At 34.8% G+C, this 14620-nt stretch overlaps 4 long non-coding RNA genes across 4 annotated transcripts; 3 read left to right on the top strand and 1 right to left on the bottom strand.

Moving 5' to 3' along the window:
- Nucleotides 1–1402: 1402 nt before the first annotated feature.
- On the bottom strand, nt 1403–14527 carry LOC116165408. Its single transcript, XR_004144142.1, has 4 exons — nt 14342–14527; nt 14011–14138; nt 1887–1996; nt 1403–1834 (listed from the first exon to the last, which is right to left on the bottom strand). It is a non-coding gene; the product is annotated as an uncharacterized LOC116165408 (long non-coding RNA).
- LOC116165406 lies at nt 3533–4084 on the top strand. Its single transcript, XR_004144140.1, has 2 exons — nt 3533–3652; nt 3708–4084. It is a non-coding gene; the product is annotated as an uncharacterized LOC116165406 (long non-coding RNA).
- LOC116165405 lies at nt 5362–6306 on the top strand. Its single transcript, XR_004144139.1, has 3 exons — nt 5362–5522; nt 5605–5874; nt 5930–6306. It is a non-coding gene; the product is annotated as an uncharacterized LOC116165405 (long non-coding RNA).
- On the top strand, nt 7554–8340 carry LOC116165407. Its single transcript, XR_004144141.1, has 2 exons — nt 7554–7907; nt 7963–8340. It is a non-coding gene; the product is annotated as an uncharacterized LOC116165407 (long non-coding RNA).
- Nucleotides 14528–14620: the final 93 nt, after the last annotated feature.

The raw sequence follows: 14620 nt of genomic DNA, 5'->3' as shown, positions 1-14620 counted from the left end.
AAGTATCAAGTATCAAGTATCAAGTATCAAGTATCAAGTATCAAGTTTCAAGTATCAAGTATCAAGTATCAAGTATCAAGTATCAAGTATCAAGTATCAAGTATCAAGTATCAAGTATCAAGTATCAAGTATCAAGTATCAAGTATCAATTATCAAGTATCAAGTATCAAGTATCAAGTATCAAGTATCAAGTATCAAGTATCAAGTATCAAGTATCAAGTATCAAGTATCAAGTATCAAGTATCAAGTACAAGTATCAAGTATCAAGTATCAAGTATCAAGTATCAAGTATCAAGTATCAAGTATCAAGTATCAAGTATCAAGTATCAAGTACCAAGTATCAAGTATCAAGTATCAAGTATCAAGTATCAAGTATCAAGTATCAAGTATCAAGTATCAAGTATCAAGTATCAAGTATCAAGTATCAAGTACCAAGTATCAAGTATCAAGTATCAAGTATCAAGTATCAAGTATCAAGTATCAAGTATCAAGTATCAAGTATCAAGTATCAAGTATCAAGAATCAAGTATCAAGTATCAAGTATCAAGTATCAAGTATCAAGTATCAAGTATCAAGTATCAAGTATCAAGTATCAAGTATCAAGTATCAAGTATCAAGTATCAAGTAAGTATCAAGTATCAAGTATCAAGTATCAAGTATCAAGTATCAAGTATCAAGTATCAAGTATCAAGTATCAAGTATCAAGTATCAAGTATCAAGTATCAAGTATCAAGTATCAAGTATCAAGTATCAAGTATCAAGTATCAAGTATCAAGTATCAAGTATCAAGTATCAAGTATCAAGTATCAAGTATCAAGTATCAAGTATCAAGTATCAAGTATCAAGTATCAAGTATCAAGTATCAAGTATCAAGTATCAAGTATCAAGTATCAAGTATCAAGTATCAAGTATCAAGTATCAAGTATCAAGTATCAAGTATCAATCAAGTATCAAGTATCAAGTATCAAGTATCAAGTATCAAGTATCAAGTATCAAGTATCAAGTATCAAGTATCAAGTATCAAGTATCAAGTATCAAGTATTAAGTATCAAGTATCAAGTATCAAGTATCAAGTATCAAGTATCAAGTATCAAGTATCAAGTATCAAGTATCAAGTATCAAGTATCAAGTATCAAGTATCAAGTGACGACTTATAAGAGATTTTAAGAGAAATTTCAAAAAAAGGAGTGATTCAAAAAAGTGATTCAAAAAAGTTAGGAGTGATTCAAAAAAGTGATTCAAAAAAGTTTTTTGGATTCAAAAAAGTGATTCAAAAAAGTAGTGTTCAAAAAAGTTTTTTGGATTCAAAAAAGTGATTCAAAAAAGTTTTTTGAATTCAAAAAGGTGATTCAAAAAAGTTTTTTGATTCAAAAAGAAATGTTTCAAAAAAAAACAAAAAAAAAATTTTTGACTTTTTTATTGTATTTTTCAATAGTTACATTTGGGTAATTTTTAATAAAGTTTTAATTAAAAAAATTTCGTTTGCTTTCACAGTTTTCATTGTTTTTTTGCTGGGGGAGACTATGTCGTGTGATGAACTAGTGCCAGCTGCCAGCAAAGTGCAGTTAGGGCAGTACAATATAATTCTAGAGATGAACAAATGAAATAAGGTTCTTTTTTTGTATTACAAAGATCTTCTTGTAACAGTGATAACTTAAAAAATAAATAACTTGCTACGTATATTTTGTTCTCAATTGAAGCTACTAGTAGTGAAACACCATAGTCGCTTTGATTGACTACTAGTAGCTACCAGTAAACCTCGATGACGGATGGACCGGAATGATGATGATGACAGCGCCGAATTCGAAGTGGTGATGGTGAACAGTATTCATCCCTACAACAATAAGATTATCCAGAAACGTATAAACAGGATTTCATTGTCTTACCCAAGAATGTTGGTCTTTGTTGAGAATTGCAGAGTTGACTAGTTCCTTCGGTCTTCGCATCGGAAAAGTGTCGTCGTTAGCTAGCGATGGAGGTTACTGCTTGAGACCGGCTAAAAAGTGAAGTCTGATTAAAAAAGATCTTTTGATGGGGAAGTATGTATCCCATAAGAGCTGAGAAATTTGGCCTGTAGAGTCCATAATTTCAAACAGTTTGAAGATTGGGATACTAGATCAAAAGTTACAGCCTTTGAACTTTCTTTCGAAATTGGTTTCTAGTCCATAACTTTTGATTGGGAAGTCTGATCGAAAAAGTACGAATTGTTTTGGATTCTACGCACCAAAATTAATAAGAACAAGTGTTTTCCCGAGAAATTTTGGTGCAGTCGATTTTTGGTAAAAAAAGGAAGGCTGTACACTGCCTTTTTTTGAGGACCTCAAAAAAAATTGTCTCAGATCGACCCGGAAAAAACAATTTTCTTATAGAATGTGGCCTGTAGAATCCATAATTTCAAACAGTTTGAATATCGGGCTACTAGATCAAAATGGCCGGTTTTTCGGATCATCGAGTATGACGAGTTGCCTATACACCAGGGTGCACAATCCTAACGTGCCTAAAAAGCATTTTTACATATTTTTAAGGTTCATATTGAAATTTTGAGGCCATTACCCATACGTATGGCATTTCAATAAATTGAAACAGATGTAAATAAGTACTAGAGAGTTTTTATGATACGAAAATATGAAATTAGTATTCATTCTTTCCGCGCGTTAACAAATCAATTTTTGGGAACATGAAGCCATTGTAATTCAATAAACAATGATGAAACGATAATGCAGCAACCAATTATAAATGCTGAAGTTTATGTGTTTTGTAAAACTTTGATCTTGTACTGCCTAAATGTAGCAACACAAAGCAAAATTTCAAAAATATATTGTTGCGACATCTAACGTTATTTCTCTGAACTGAATTGTAAAAGTTACCAATAAATGTAGGGCAGTAACTTATTACCATCATAATGTGACATCATATTCGCATAGATGTCGCCACCGTATGACAGAAACCTGCATCTACCTACTAGTAATAATATGATCGATTCAGCAAACTAACGTCAGATGTCAGAACGAAGTATATTTTAAATTTTAAAAAAACCAACATGTAAGTTTGATACATTTAGACAGTTTTAAACAATGACAGTATGTACCTTAATTCTTAGTCTAAGTTATGTATAAGTAACAAATTTACAAAACACATAAACTTCAGCGTTTATAATTGATTGCTGCATTACTTTTCATCATTGTTTATTCACAACAAACGATTAGTTTACGCGCGGAAAGAATGAATACTAAATTCACATTTTTGTTTCATACAACCACTTCGAGTACTTATTTACATCATTTTAAATTTAATGAAATGCCGTACGTAAGAATAATGGCTCAAAATTCTAATATATACTTTCAAAAATAGGTAAAAAGGCTTTAATAGACTCGTTAGACAAGTACACCCTCGTGTGTAGGCAACTCGTCTAACCCCATGACTGAAAAGCGGCCATGTTTTTTGCCATTTTGTATGTATAGAACACGAAATCTAAAGGCTAAGGACCAGGAGAACATAAACAAAGAAGGATAATTGTAATTGTTACCAGTTTCTATGAAAATGCCGATAATGTCGTTTCCTGACTGCTGAGTAGTAAACCTCAAAGGTTGAAACTGTTGTTTACTTGTCCATCATTAAAGTCTTAGATCATATTAAAGTGAACGTTTTTTTTGTAATTCTTCTTGCTCCTCGGTACGTAATGAAACTACAAATTATAATTTCTTTAGGGTCACATTTCGTATTGCAATTGAAGATAAAGTCATTCCAAGACGAGAAGTTGTACAAGAAACTTGAGACAAATACTAACAGAAGATTCTTTCGGACTGTTTTTGAAAAGCAGACCCATTCTGCCACAAGAGACAAGGGTTTTAAACTTCTTTACAAATCCGTGGCGGATATTCAGTAATTAGAAGGACATCCTTATCACAAGAAGCAAATGTACATTAGTAGATTTTGTAGTATCAATTTGTTAAACGATTTGTGTTTGTTTATCCGCAGTATAAGTTATGCATGCTTTTTGGAGATGTATTTATGTCCTTAGATATAAATTTCATGTTTCCAAGAGGTTCGAATTTGGCAAATAAACAGATAATTAAGTCTTCAATGTTCGTTATGAGTTCTATTTCCAAAAAATGTTTAAAAATGGCCTGAATTCTTAGTAAATGGTTACCAAGTTTGTTAAGAAATTCTGCACTGAAAAGAATGCATAAAGAGGCCTTTAAGGTTGCCGCATATTTGCCCGTTCCGGCGATGGTTGGCGCTAACGCACACTTATGAGTCTTGACGGAACGGGATAATGTGTGCAGAGATGTTTAATTCAATGTCTTTCATGTTGAACGTTTTTTAACGGGACGGAATGGAACGGACAATTGTGCGGCAATCTTTATGTGGTACACTTGATCTGTCAAAACCATTATTTCTGTTCAATTGAAACGACAAATGGTAGTGTATGTGTAGATCGATAACGATTTACTTGATCAAATAGGATATTGATGAATCGACAGTGGATGGCTCTGTACGATCATTCCTTTCGTATGAGTGGTAAGTTTTGAGCAATCCTACCGTCGCGATGTCCTTTCACATTGATCGTAACGATGGATCATTGCCTATATGGAGCCTATCATGAAGAAGTTTATCATCCAGTCGTAAACACATATCGAGTGCTGGAGACATGAAAGTAGAAAGTTACTGAAGTACACAGCAACCAATAAACGCTGAAGTTTATTTGTTTTGTAAATTTGTTACTTGTACATACTGCCGAAATGTATCAAAATTATCTACATTCCCTCTGTTTTTTTATGGTAGTTCCTAAAATTTAAAAGAACATATCCTTCTGACATCTAATGTTAGTTTGCTGAATCGATTATATTCTGACTATTAGGTTAGCTGCAGTTTTCTGTTATACAATAGCGACATCTATACGAACACAATGTCACATTATGATGGTAATAATTTAGTGCCCTACATTTAATGGTAACAAGTACAATTCAGTTGAAGGAAATAACGTTAGATGTCGAAAGAAAAGTTTGTTGAAATTTTGATTTTTGTTACTGCATTTAGGCAATACAAGATCATAAATTTACAAAACCCATAAACGTCAGCATTTATAATTGCTTGGTGCATTAACGTTTCATCATTGTTTATTCAATTACAATGTTTTCACGTTCCCAACAATTGATTTGTTTACGCGCGGAAATAATGACTATTAAGTTCATATTTGCCTTTCATAAAACCTCTCTAGTACTTATTTACATCATTCCAATTCCGTGCATACGGTTAATGGTCTCAAAATTCCAATACATACTTTAAAAATGCTATATTAGGAGCGTTAGGATTATGCCTCCTGATGTATAGGCAACTCATCATACTCGATGACCGAAAAACCCGCCATGTTTGTTTGCCATTTTGTATATAATACCTACAGAAAATAAAATCTGAAGACGGACGACCAGAAGAACATGAACTGAGGATTGAGGAAGGAATTGTTTTCATTCTTTAGATTATTAATATAATGCCGCTAATATCGTTTCCTATATTTTGTGGTAAGATTAGCCTCAAATAGTTATTTACTTTTTTCATTATTAAAATGAACGTTTTTTTTGTAATTCTTCTTGCTCTTTCAAGTTCAAAATAAGAAAATGGAATTTCAATTCAAAGTTTCATTCATGGAATCGTCGCAAGTTCGGTCTGGCTTTTAGGTAAAATGGAACTTATCCCTCTGGTTCAGCCGATCGGAAGACTCTGTTGTCCTTTATGGATGGGATAGCATGCAAAGGAGAAAAGGGGGTTTGAAATGTAAAGCTAGGTCTGGACATTGCTGGTGAAAGGGTTATGCAGTGCTCATATAGACGTTAGCGTAATTAAGACTCACTTTATATCAGGTCGAATACCTTGGTACGTAATTAAAATATAAATTATAATTTCTTTTGCACTTACTGACACTTATTAGGGTCACTTTCGAAATGCAATTGATGGTAAACTGATTCCAATACCAGAAGTTCCACAAGAAACTTGAAACAAGTACTAACGGAAGATCGTTGCAGGTAGCTTTATAAAAGCGGACACATTCTGCCAAGGGAGACAAGAAACGTAAAAGTTGCTTACAAATCCGTAGCAGATATTCATTGATCTGGACATTCCATTCATCACAAGAAGCAAACGAATATTATTCGATGTTGTAGTTTCAATTTTGTTTATCCGTAGTATAAGTTTATGCATGCACAAATCGCTTATGCTTTTTTAGAGATGTATTTTCCTTAGATGTAAATTTCATATTCCAAGAGGTTCGAATGTGGCAATTAAAAGTGTATGTAATTAAGTCTTCAATGTTCGTAATGAGTTCCATTTCCAAAAAAGTTTTAAAAATGGGCCCAATTCTTAGTAAATGGGTACCAAGTCTGTTAAGAAATGCGTAAAGAGGCGTCAAAAACAACAAATCGATAGTGTATGTGAAGATTGGTAACGATATACTTAATCAAAGTGGATGGCTCTTTACGATCACGATTCGGTGATGGTCTCAGTCTGAGGTATTGAATTATTTGAGCACGTTATCGTTCCGTTTCAAACATTTTAATGATCAATCGTAACAATCAATCCTTTCGTGTGAGAGTGGTAAGTTTTGAGCAATCTACCGTCACGATATCCTTTCAGATTGATCGTAACGACGGATCATTCCTATGGGGCCTATCATGATGAAGTCGATCATCTGGTCGAAAACACATACCGAGTGTTAGAAACATATAACTTAATGAAGTACATAGCAACCAATTATAAACGCTGAAGTTTATGTGTTTTGTAAATTTGTTACTTGTACGTACTGCCGAAAAGTATCAAAATTATCTGCATTCCCTCTGTTTTTTTATGGTAGTTCCTAAAATTTAAAAAAAATATCCTTCTGACATCTAATGTTAGTTTGCTGAATCGATTATATTCTGACTATTAGGTTAGCTGCAGTTTTCTGTCATACAGTAGCGACATCTATGCGAATACGATGTAACATTATGATGGCAATAATTCAGTGCCCTGCATTTAATGGTAACAAGTACAATTCAGTTCAAGGAAATAACGTTAGATGTCGAAAGAAATATGTGTTAAAATTTTGCTCTTTGTTACTACATTTAGGCAGCACAAGATCAAAGATTTACAAAACACATAAACGTCAGCACTTATAATTGGTTGGTGCATTAACGTTTCATCATTGTTTATTCAATTACAATGGTTTCACGTTCCCAACAATTGATTTGTTTACGCGCGGATTTTATATTTGCCTTTCATAAAACCTCTCTAGTACTTATTTACATCATTCCAATTCAGTCCATACGGTTAATGGTCTCAAAATTCCAATATATACTTTAAAAATGCTATATTAGGAGAGTTAGGATTATGCCCCCTGGTGTATAGGCAACTCGTCATACTCGATGACCGATAAACCGGCCATGTTTTTTTGCCATTTTGTATATACAGAACATAAAATCTGAAGACGGACGACCAGGAGAACATGAACATAGGAAGGATCAGTTTTCATTATTATAGGTTTTTAATAATGTCGATAAAATCTTTTCCTATAGTTTGTGGTCAAATTAACCTCAAATAGTTATTTACTTTTTTCATTATTAAAATGAACGTTTTTTTGTAATTCTTCTTGCTCTTACAAGTTCAAAATAAGAAAATGGAATTTCAATTGATAGTTTAATTCATGGAATCGTCGCAAGTTCGGTCTGGCTTTTGGGTAAAATGGAACTTATCGCTCTGGTTCGACCGATCCGAAGGCCCTGTGGTTCTTGATGGATGGGAAAGCATGCAAAGGAGAAAAGGGGGTTTGAAATGTAAAGCTAGGTCTGGACATTGCTGTTGAAAGGGTTATGCAGTGCTCATATAGACGTTAGCATAATTAAGACTCGCTTTACATTACCAGACCGAAAGCCTTGGTACGTAATTAAAATATAAATTATAATTTCTTTTGCACTTACTGACACTTATTAGGGTAACTTTCGAAATGTAATTAATGGTCAACTGAATCCATACCAGAAGTTCCACAAGAAACTTGAGACAAGTACTAACGGAAGATCGTTGCAGGTAGCTTTACAAAAGCGGACACATTCTGCCAAGGGAGACAAGAAACTTAAAAGTTGCTTACAAATCCGTAGCAGATATTCATTGATCTGGACATTCCATTCATCACAAGAAGCAAACGAATATTATTCGATGTTGTAGTTTCAATTTTGTTTATCCGTAGTATAAGGTTATGCATGCACAAATTCGCTTATGCTTTTTTAGAGATGTATTTTCCTTAGATGTAAATTTCATATTATTCCAAGAGGTTCGAATTTGGCAAATAAAAGTATGTAATTAAGTCTTCAATGTTCGTAATGAGTTCCATTTCCAAAAAAGTTTTAAAAATGGGCCCAATTCCTAGTAAATGGGTAGCAAGTCTGTTAAGAAATGCGTAAAGAGGCGTCAAAAACAGCAAATTGATAGTGTATGTGAAGATCGGTAACGATATACTTAATCAAAGTGGATGGCTCTTTACGATCAACGATTCGGTGATGGTCTCAGTCTGAGGTATTGAATTATTTGAGCACGTTATTGTTCCGTTTCAAACAGTTTAATGATCGATCGTAACAATCAATCCTTTCCTGTGAGAGTGGTAAGTTTTGAGCAATCTACCGCCACGATATCCTTTCAGATTGTTCGTAACGACGGATCATTCCTATAGGGCCTATCATGATGAAGTCGATCATCTGGTCGAAAACACACACCGAGTGCTAGAAACATATAACTTAATGAAGTACATAGCAAGCGCAATTATAAACGCTGAAGTTTATGTGTTTTGTAAATTTGTTACTTGTACGTACTGCCGAAAAGTATCAAAATTATCTACTTTCCCTCTGTTTTTTTATTGTAGTTCCTAAAATTCAAAAGAACATATCCTTCTGACATCTAATGTTAGTTTGCTGAATCGATTATATTCTGACTATTAGGTTAGCTGCAGTTTTCTGTTAAACAGTAGCGATATCTATGCGAATACGATGTAACATTATGATGGCAATAATTCAGTGCCCTGGATTTAATGGTAACAAGTACAATTCAGTTCAAGGAAATAACGTTAGATGTCGAAAGAAATATGTGTTAAAATTTTGCTCTTTGTTACTGCATTTAGGCAGCACAAGATCAAAGATTTAAAAAACATAAACGTCAGCATTTATAATTGGTTGGTGCATTAACGTTTCATCATTGTTTATTCAATTACAATGGTTTCACGTTCCCAACAATTGATTTGTTTACGCGCGGAAATAATGACTATTCATTTCATATTTGCCTTTCATAAAACCTCTCTAATACATATTTACATCATTCCAATTCAGTCCATACGGTTAATGGTCTCAAAATTCCAATAAATGCTATATTAGGAGAGTTAGGATTATACCGCCTGGTGTATAGGCAACTCGTCATACTCGATGACTGAAAAGCCGGCCATGTTTTTTGCCATTTTGTATATACAGAACATAAAATCTGAAGACGGACGACCAGGAGAACATGAACAGAGGAAGGATTTATTTTCATTATTCAGTCGTTTATTATAATGCCGATAATATCGTTTCCTATATATTTTGTGGTAAAATTAACTTCAAATAGTTATTTACTCTTTTCATTATTAAAATGAACGTTTTTTTGTAATTCTTCTTACAAGTTCAAAATAAAATAATGGAATTTCAATTAAATGTTTCATTCATGGAATAGGCGCAAGTTCGGTCTGGCTTTTGGGTAAAATGGAACTTATCGCTCTGTTTCCACCGATCCGAAGACCCTATGATTCTTGAGGGTTGGGAAAGCATGCAAAGGAGAAAAGGGGGTTTGAAATGTAAAGCTAGGTCTGGACATTACTGTTGAAAGAGTTATGCAGTGCTGATATAGGCGTTAGCATAATTAAGACTCACTTTACATTACCAGATCAAAAGTCTTGGTACGTTATTAAAATATAAATTATAATTTCTTTTGCACTTACTGACTGACACTTATTAGGGTTACTTTCGAAATGCAATGGATGGTAAACTGAATCCAATATGAGAAGTTCTCCAAGAAACTTGTGACCAATACTAACGGAAGATTCTTTCGGGTAGTTTTAGAAAAGCGAGCACATTCCGCCCAGAGAGATAAGAAACTGTTTAAAATTTCTTACAAGTCCGTAGCAGATATTCAGAAATCAGAATATCCCAGTCATCACAAGAAGCAAACGAACATTAGTCAATATTGTAGTATAAATTTGTTAAACGATTTCTGTTTGTTTATCCGTAGTATAAGTTATGCATGCATGAATTCGCTTACGCTTTTGTAGGGATGTATTTATTTCCTTAGATATAAATTTCATGTTATTATTCCAAGAGTTCAAAATTTAACGGAGACCTGTGTAATGTTGACTTCACTTGTAGTGCAACAGTGTAATTACAAAATGTATAGAATTAACTGAGTAATGTCTATCTCTTTTAAAGGACGTTTTATTTTCTAATGACTGTAGTCAAAACATTATTTCATAATTAATTTGTTTTAAGTCATAAAACCATGTAACTTACATTTATTAAACCATCATAAATGTAACGAGCTTTAATACTAATTGATGACAGTGTACTTGTTTCTCACAATCCCAGCTCGGTGCATATTTCCACGATCCTTGGCCTATGGGAATTGCCTTTGTCACTATGCCAGTTAATTGGTTAGCAGAACTGGTTTTCTCCTTGAACCATTTCTTACACAAAGAAGTGTCTTAACGCTAACCTTGATGTGTTTTGTCCTTTTGTGAAAGTCGGGATTATGGGCAAGTCGAATGGCAGCTTCATTATCAACTTTCACTGTCAGCACGCCCTTCAGTTCTGACATATTGCTGAATTTTCTTTGAAGCCAACTTTGCTGTTAACCTCCAGCATATTACGTTAGTAGCAGAGCGTCCTGTCTTTAATGATCAGCGTGCATCACTGTACCCTTCGATGACTCCATTGTTGTTACTAACACTATGGCACTTGATACCTAGAGCTAAAGTTCCTTTTAGAAATCTGAATATCCTTTTCACATTCTGCCAATCACTTTTAGTTGTATTCTGCAACTTTCTGGATACTAGCCCTACAGCATATGTTATGTTGAGACGTGTTTCGACCATGAGATAGGCTAAAGGACCTACATTTATGCATAATCATCTACTTTCCCTGATTCGATAAGTACTTCCATTCTGTACAGGTGCTACCACTGAATTGCAATCCATCATGCGAAAGCTCTTCAGAATCTTCTTCGTATAGGATTCTTACTTGTAATGGATCCGCCGCCCACTTGCTCTATCTCTAAACTTAAGAAGAATGATACCGATCTTTCAGTAATTTTCCATTTCTGTCTCGGATCAAATAAAAACTCATTTGTGTGTTTCTCATCACTTGCTGCTATAAGACCATCATCTACAGGTAGGTACATATGTATAATGAGTATATCTCCTTTTTCTCAGGAGTCTTTATAAACAGGCGCAGCAAACAGCGTCTCTGCTTAAAATCAATTTCAGGAAGAATCTCTTCAAAGCAGGAGTTCCGACACCTTGATGCGCTTGTTTCAAATTCAAACCAAACGCAAGCTTCTGTTTAATCGACAGACTCCAAGATCCATCGCTGAAGTCATCTGGCTGCTGCATATTCTGTTACCTTTTCATTCAGGAACGCTGAGGAAATGTCGAACTGTTCCAAGTGTAACTTTTGTTTGTAATCAATTCCTTTTCGTTGCCTGAATCCTTTTACTACGAGCCCTGCTTTATACTTTTTCATTAATTGACCCATCAGGATATCTCTTTGCAATTAGGTGGTTCGCACAACGTTCACACGTGATCGTTATTTCTTTAACGGATTTTAATTCACTATTCATTGGCACCTTGCCAATTTTTGTGATCCGCGCTCTCCCTTGCTTCCTTGGACGTACCTATTTGGGAAGGAATCTGAGCTTACTCGTTATATACTTCTTGGGCCGGCGTAATCGCTTCTCCTGCTTCTGAGCCTGTACCTCGCGTCTCATCATGCTCATCCTCGTGAATGTCGACTTATTGCTCAAGCACTTTGACAACAGGTAAATCCACTTTATGTTCAATGATCATATGATCTTCAGTTTCAACAGGTCTAGGATGTTCATCAGGAACTGGCTGAATAACAACACTTGGGCTTGTTGAATGTTGATCTTTCTCCCTCTAGAGCTTGATCAGGAGAAACACTGTTCTCTGAGGTACATTCACGCTGATTTACAATTGGATTCACTTCCTCTTGTTTGTCATCTTCGTTTGTGACTAGACCTCTTGGCAAGTGTCTCAGCATCTCTATCTCTAAATTCCCCCTCATATGCACAAAGATGACTTGTTAGATTTTTTTTGGTTCTGTTTTTCTGATTCATCAGCCTCCAACTTGATTTGAACGCTAAGTCGTCTAGGATTTTGCAGATTAGGAACAGCTCAGGTAGTTTTGTTAGCATCGTCTTTGGCGATTTAAGCATTTAAATTATTCCAGACGTTCTTAATTAGTTTCGATATGAGTTTCGAAACGTCATATCTTCCTTATCATGTTTAAATCCGACAAACACCATACACAATTATATGCCCAGTCTTCAGACTGCCCATCGAATAATTTATGCCATTCCTGCCAAAGACTTCATACGCTGTCTCAAATCATTACCTTTTTTAATGTCTCATCTTTCTGTCATGTTCATTGTGATAATGAGCAGAGCGCTACTTTCAGACTTCTTGTACTTGGCTAATTGCAAAGTATAGTCACTGACGATCTTCAATCGGTTTCTGCACCTTACGTTCGACTACCCCCATGGCACCTTCTGCACCAGGTAGCATTATAGAAACCTTGTATTTCCAAGTAGCCCAGTTTGCCTATCCTTCCAATAAGCCCTACTAGCAAGAATTGAGGTTCTATTGAACATCATTTCATTTCATTTTCATTTTCATTGAACCATACCTACCTATTATACTTAAGTCTTTAACTTTTTAACTGTTAGTAATGAGTTGTATTTTCACAAATGGTTTAAAAATGGATTCCAAGTTTGATGCATATTTGCTTAATATTTGTAGTGTGTTTTTAATAAAATTTGCTTCAATTGAGAAATTGTTCAATGAGCAACTATAGTTTGATTAATGTGGTCGAGTGTGGTACCAAAGGTAAAACTATAATCCACATTTTCAAAAATGTCTTTCTGATATTGCACCTTAGAGATCATATGAAAATGGAATAAATAAGCCCAATTTACTGTATTAGCGAATTCCATTCACAATTACAATATAATTGAAGCATTTAATTCCATTTGTGATTAAACAGTTGACTACCTGAGTCGTAAAGGTAAAAGTCAGCACTTACCACTCTTACATTCCGAGCACTTGTACAATAAATAGTAGCTAGGTACCAGTCATTGTGGTGCAATTACTTTGGAAAAGAACTCAAAGCTTACTCCTGCAACCTGTTATCGCGAGCATTTTTCAATTATTAACTCCTTTTAGTAATCACGCGCTCTTCTACATGGTATTGCAAGGAATTTTTTTTATGGTTTTTATAAAGAGTAGAAAATAATAGTGCACATTGTTGGTATAAAGGATACTGCAATTATTAAAAAAGCTCTGGAACCGAAGTTCTTTTTTTAATGGAAAACTAAAGAAGCTTCCGAGTCATCAGGTTTTCATAGCTTTAAAATAGTTCGCAAGCAATTACTGTTTGAAAGAGCTCGATCCACTTCTAGCTCTGATTTCAATGCAATAGATCTCTCCTCTTTGGCAATGTCTGGTTTTACACACTTCGACATGTACTTATACCAAAATACGTCTGGACACGCTTTAGGCTTTCAAGGGTGTGTGGATGTGGTTTTCATCCTTAGCACCATTGAAAGGAGAGTACAGCGATACTATGCTTCTATAAAGGGGAAGAAACCGGATGAAAATGTTTCCTATATAGGCACGCGCACACCGTTATCGCAAGAATGAGGATAGGTTGCCAATATTGTAATTTTTAAGGTACTCACAAGAAATAATGGAGATGATCTTGCAGGTCCATACGGACATATCACAGACTCCATCTTTTCCGGAGAGTTTCATCCACAAAACGCATTCATCTAAGCTACTCTAGTAGCGGCGTCCAAGAAGTGAGATGCTAAAAACTCACACACGAGTGCTTTTAGACATGGCCTACACGATACCTATTAAAAGTTATGGATTGGGCGGTATTAAAGAAGTGCATTTTAAGATATAGTTTGAGCAATGAACCACCCAAAAAGTAAACCTGGGCGAAAACTCCTTGATGCACCACCTAATCTTTGCCATTCCATTAATTATTGCCACAAAATTAAAACTCACTCTTTTCCCGTGCAGTGCATCTCGAACAGCAACGCCTGCCTCTCCAAAGTGGTGTTGGACGAACCCCATCCGTCCATCACTCCCTTTCAAAATTATTGTTTTACATGTAGGAGCATATTTCCATTTTTTCACTTGCACGTTGGATGTTTTAACGTCATACGCCCGGAGCACACACAACCGCTATTATTGGCGATTCATTCGCAAATGATTCACATTGAGGAATAAATAAAATTGTAAGTGCGATATAGATAAAGAGAAACAGGTACATGTTACTTAACT

Source organism: Photinus pyralis, unplaced genomic scaffold, assembly GCF_008802855.1.
Source record: "Photinus pyralis isolate 1611_PpyrPB1 unplaced genomic scaffold, Ppyr1.3 Ppyr1.4_LG3a, whole genome shotgun sequence".
NCBI lineage: Eukaryota > Metazoa > Arthropoda > Insecta > Coleoptera > Lampyridae > Photinus > Photinus pyralis.
The sequence above is the reverse complement of the archived record's forward strand: the minus strand, read 5'-3'. Positions and strand labels throughout refer to the sequence as shown.